Source organism: Humulus lupulus, chromosome 7 (assembly GCF_963169125.1).
Source record: "Humulus lupulus chromosome 7, drHumLupu1.1, whole genome shotgun sequence".
NCBI lineage: Eukaryota > Viridiplantae > Streptophyta > Magnoliopsida > Rosales > Cannabaceae > Humulus > Humulus lupulus.
In genome coordinates, this window is record NC_084799.1 from 174,208,173 (window position 1) to 174,214,100 (window position 5,928).

Consider the following 5,928-nt stretch of genomic DNA (forward strand, 5'->3'; position numbering starts at 1 on the left):
TTTTCAAAGGAAACTCGAGTTTTAGGACTCGGATTCAAGCAAGGTTAGAGTCATAACGATTCTAGGAAAGATTAGAAGCTTGTTAGCTGGAGGATTTCACTGGGAAACGACTCAATCAAAGGTAATCCAAGCTTTAAGTTTTGAATTTTTGAGTTTTAAGCTTTTATTGGATTTTATGTTTTTAAGAGATTTTGAATTGTTTGGGAGTTGGGTTTTTATGGTTTTGGTCCTTTGAGATGTTTGGGAACTTTGTTTTTTGGGATTTAGATATGCTTGGGTAAGTTTTTGGAGGATTTTGAGATGGGAAAATGGAGAAAATTGCTAGGTTCGAGGTTGGGTCGCGACCTTGTTCTTGGGTGCCGCGACCTGTGTTAACCCAGAACCAGGAGGGGTTCTGCCTAAGAGGCGCACCACAACCCTCAGGGGCAAGTCGCGGCCCGCGTCTCCTTTCCAGCCAAGGGAGGTTGTCTATCTGGGAGGTGAGCCACGATCCTCAGGGCTAGGTCGCGGCCCGCCTGAGCATTTTGGCCAGGTTGAGTTTTTAGTCGTGGGAACTTAAACCTAAGTGCTTAGGATCGATCCTACTAACCAGTTTGGTAGGATTCGACGTCCCAGAGGCTAGGACTCAGTCTGGAAGTCTTTATTTACTCATTTAAACATGATTCTATATTATGGTTGTGACTAGGTTATCGCTAGGGGTTCAGAATCAGGATCGTGCTCAAGGGTCGTTTATTGGTAACTTGTGCTTGGACCAAAGGTAAGAAAACTGCATCCAATATATGATACATGTGAATATGGCATGATTTAAATGTTGAATATTGAATTGATCAGAGTTTGAGTCTCTGTAAATGTGCATGATTATGATTATGCTTGTGATTATTGATTAAGCATGATGAATGCTTTATATATGGACATTTGACATATGATATATGTCTGTTTTCATTATCTTATTGAGAAAGGCTTGACTTATTAGTGAAGGACGACAATAGCGCTAAGCGTTGGTCGTAAAGCATTGACTTATCAGTCAAAGTCGACAATAGCGCTGGTTGAAAGGCGTTGACTTATTAGTCAAGGGCGGCAATAGTGCTGAGCGTTGGTCGTTTTGGTTAGGCGAACCAGAAGCGTCAAGTACGATTAAACAAAGGATAGGACTAAGGGATCCGGGGTGACTTATTAGTCCCAAATCCTAGCATTGACTTATTAGTCAAGAACGACCTTAGCACGTTGAGTGCTGGTCAGCGCCAGGTACGCTTATACTGAGGATATGGCTAAGAGACTTGAGGTGACTTAATAGTCATATATCCTAGCATTGACTTATTAGTCAAGAACAACCTCAACACATTGAGTACTAGTCAGCACATTATACGCTTATACAGAGGATAGGGCTAAGGGCCCTAGGGTGACTTATTAGTCCCATATCCTAGCATTGACTTATTACTGAAGGATGGCATTAGCATGGTTAGTGTTGGTCGTAAAGCATTGACTTATTAGTCAAGGGCGGCAGCAGCACAGTGACTGCTGGTCGTAAAGCATTGACTTATTAGTCATTGACGACATTAACACACTGCATGATGGTCGTAAGGCATTGACTTATTAGTCAAGCAGGCCGATAGCGTGCTAAGCGTTGGTCCATATGATCTAGCCTAACCAGGAGTGCATCATACGCTTGACCGATCTATTGGTCGGAGAAAACTTAGCACCGAGTACACTAGATCAACTCCAAGGTTGTTATACAGAGGACATGACAGAGGACCCCAAGGTGACTCATTAGTCCCATATCCTATGGAATTTAGCTAGAATGATTCCATAATCATTTATTTGAACTTGCATGCATGCATGAGTTGGGTTATTACTGCTATGCATGCTTATTATGAATTGGTAACATGTTATTAACTGCTTATGAGCATGTTTAAGTTTTCTTGCTGAGCCTCCGCTCATGGGTGCTATGTTGTGCAGGTAAAGGGAAAAGAAAGCTGGACCATCCTTGAGTTGGAGAGCTTAGGTGACGATGTGTTCATATGCAGCTGCTCGACCACCACGGCCAAGGGTTTAAAGAGGAACTGGGGTTAACCCCTATTTTGCAGCTTAGGTCGGTAGGTTGTAACTCTTTTATTGTAATTAACCTTTTAAATGTATTTTGGGATCCCATGCATACAGTAAACATTTTAGTGAAACGTTTGTATCTTTGACCAAAACTTTTAACCCTAGTTACACGATTATTTCCAAATGACTTGTTTAGCGAGTTTAGCACTATTTAAAATACACAGTGGAACGGTCCCTGGGTAATAGGGCGTTACAACTTGGTATCAAAGCGAGCCAAGGTTAAGGGTGCCTGAAGACAAGTTGGGCATGTACACTCATCACTAAAGACAAGGTCCACTCAGGGTATGGTAACTATTTATGTGGTTATGTGTTTAATTGCTTAAGTAGGATATAAATGCTTTACTTGCATGCCTTATTAGGAAGCATGAGATTCTGATAGGGCTTAGCCCTTTACTGTTGATATGATTATGTGATTGCCTGCTCAGTGAAAATATTAATGTGTTATTTTCATGTTGAGGCAGGGAGCATGGTATGTATGTTGGAAAGAGCAGGGTTATTGATTTATTCATGAATGTTGTGGACATGTATTTAGCACTGCAGTGGTATGTGAGTGTGGTACTATGTGATTGTTCCTATGGGGAAGGCTTGTTAATGTGCTCATTATGCTTAATAGGTCAAGTTATTGACTGTAGACTCAATAAGAGGTTATGTACCCAAAGCAGTTAATGGGACTCGGTGGTGTTTATACCAAGGCTGAGAATTACAGCCAGGGCCATAGCCCTTCGCCTGCCCCTCAGAATTTGCATCAGGTGTTTACAGATATGCAATTAAGATTGTAGAGGCAAGAGGAAGAGATCAAGTGTTTGAAATAGCAGGTTCTGTCAAGGAACACATCTTCGTTTGTTATGTCAGGAGTGGCATCAGTATTGGCTCAGCCTATGGTTGAGAACAGATGGGAATTTCTATGTGAAAGATTTCAAGAATATTACCCTCCAGTTTTTTAGGGAGGCCTAGATCCATTCAGAGATGAGCAATGGATGTGAATGATATGAACAGAGCTAGAATAGAGTTACTGGGGGGCCAGTTGGCCAACATTATGCTTAAGTTTACTCTTTTAGAGAGAATCAAAGGAAGACAGTTAAGTGAACCACATATGGGGAGGATTGAGGGGAAAGTCTTAGCTAGAATAGCTAAGGATTATGTTGTGTGATTCAATTCGAGTTATTATGGAGCTGTATACAGAGTTAGCTCACTTTTTATCAGTAAGAATGCATAATATAGTTGACCAATATGCAGATATCTCAGTGAGAGAGAGAGATAGTACGTCTTGTCAGGACTTCGAGATCTATCCTATTGGATAGGGACTCTGTTATTACTTCCAAGTTTTGGGAAAAGTTACAGAAGGCGATGAGTATACAGCTGGAATTCAGTATAGCTTATTATCATCAAACTGATGGTAAATCAGAGGGAGTTATCCAGTTATTGGAAGTGCACCTTATGAGATGTTGTATGGTAGGAAATGTATATCTCTCGTTCACTGGGATGAGATGGGTGAGATGTTATATTTGGATCTTGAGGTAGTTTAGAGGATCATTGAGGCTATTGAAAAGATTAGAGCTTGGATGCTTGCTTCTCAGAGTAAATGGGAAAGTTAAGTTAATTTGAAGTGAAGGAACGTGGAATTCCAAGTGGAAGGATATATCTTCCTTAGAGTATCATCATGGAAAGGGGTGAGGAGATAAGGACAAGTTGAGCCCTAGATTTATGGACTGTTTGAAATCCTGGAGAGGATCGGTCAGGTGGCCTATGGATTGGCCTTATCTTCGGCACTGTCGACCGTATACATTGTATTTCATATTGCCATGTTGAGAAAAAATTTGTTAGACGAGACTCATGTGTTGAGTTATGAGGATCTGGAATTGGAGCCTGAGTTATCCAGTGAGGAACAACCAGTCCGGATATGAGACAAAAAGAACGGGGTTCTGAGAAACAAAGCTAAACCTTTGGTTAAGGTATTATACAGAAACAATAAGGTCGAGGGAGCGACATGAGAACTGGAATCAGATGTGCGGGATCTATATTCCGGGCTATTCAGATAAAATTTCGAGGACGAAATTCCATAAAGGAGGGGATAGTTATAATGTCCAAAATTACCTAATAAGGCTTAGGGCCTTGATTAGGGGGCCGGGATGGCAAATTATGGAAATTATGTGATTATTTGATATATATATGTGCGTATCAATATGTGTTTATGTAAGTTATATTATAATATGACTTGATATGCATGTTTTGGTGCATTAAATATGCATGTGGGCCGGTTTCTGATTAAAAGGGTAATTTTCGTAATTTGGCCCGTTATGGGTATATTTGGCATATATGTGATATATGTGTGGGACCATATTATTATGTGGATATATTTGGTATACTCGGCACAAGATGACCCTAGGGAGTAAGCTTGTGGGAAAGTTACAACGAGACCCATATTTGACTCGGTGTGAGTCAATGGGTATATTGGGTATTTAGCACATTACCAGGAAATTGGGTAATGCGAATGATTATTTTTTATGATATATTGGGAGTTACTGAGGTCAGGAGGGAATTATGGGAATTTTGACTATTTTACCCAGGGGACATTTTTGGGACCCCGAACATTGGGATTTCTTACGGTTACTTAAGCTTGAAGTAACCTAATAAATGTATAAAAAGAGATCCTCGTTCGTTCATTTGACGCCCGTTAGCATTTTCAAAGGAAACTCGAGTTATAGGACTCGGATTCAAGCAAGATTAGAGTCATAACGATTCTAGGAAAGATTAGAAGCTTGTTAGCTAGATGATTTAATTGGGAAAGGACTCAATCAGAGGTAATCTAAGCTATAAGTTTTGAATTTTCGAGTTTTAAGATTTGATTGGATTTTATGTTTTGAGGAGTTTTCGAATGGTTTGGGACTTGGGTTTTGATATTTTTGGGCCATTGAGATGTTTTGAAACTTTATTTTTGGGATTTGGATATGTTTGGGTAGGGTTTTGGAGGATTTTGAGATGAGAATGCATACTCCTACATGACTTGAATTGTTAACAGTGTGAAGTTTTTGGTCCATAGTCGTGATGAAAGACATACCACTCAAGTTGGCGACTGATAGAGACTGGGATTGAGCAAGAGTTTTAGGATCGCTACAAGGATAAAAAAATTGCAAGAAAAGACACTTCGATGAACATGGAGGGTATGATGATATCGAGACAGCCAGAAAGAATCCACTGGAGGACATGGACAACAAGAGTTGGCAGAAGTTGGTTGACATTTTCACCACTCCATAGTTCATGGCACGCTCAAAGGCAAATACTGCCAACAGAGCAAAACAAAAGTATCCAAGTCTCCATGGATTGACTTCTTATGCTTCTACTCGATTTAAGAAGGTAAATAAAAATATATAGATAATTTGAAATATTGTTAAATTTTGTTTTCTAAAGATGAATCTTCAGACTAATGAACTGTCCAGCATTATTGATACGTTCTATGACATGCATAATCATTCGACATGTGGATGGGTGAACACGAATGCTAAGGATGCATATGTAAGTAACTTTATAAGTTTTGTATATATGTATATTATTCAATTATATTATGTATTAATTGTCTTGTTTCTAAACTACAGGATGCCTTACAGCAAGAAGTCCAGACACAATCTCAATCCCAATCTCAATCTGAATCTTCAGCACGAAGTGCCACTGTCAGTGAGACACAAGTTTTCCCAAAGGTACTTGGTCAACATCGTGGCCACAACCGAGGTATTGGACGCAAGTTGAAGGGCACTAGTGCCTTTGCCTCAAGCGCCACCTGATCCTCTTCCCAATCAGAGGCATCACCGTTTTCGTCCACCATAGTTG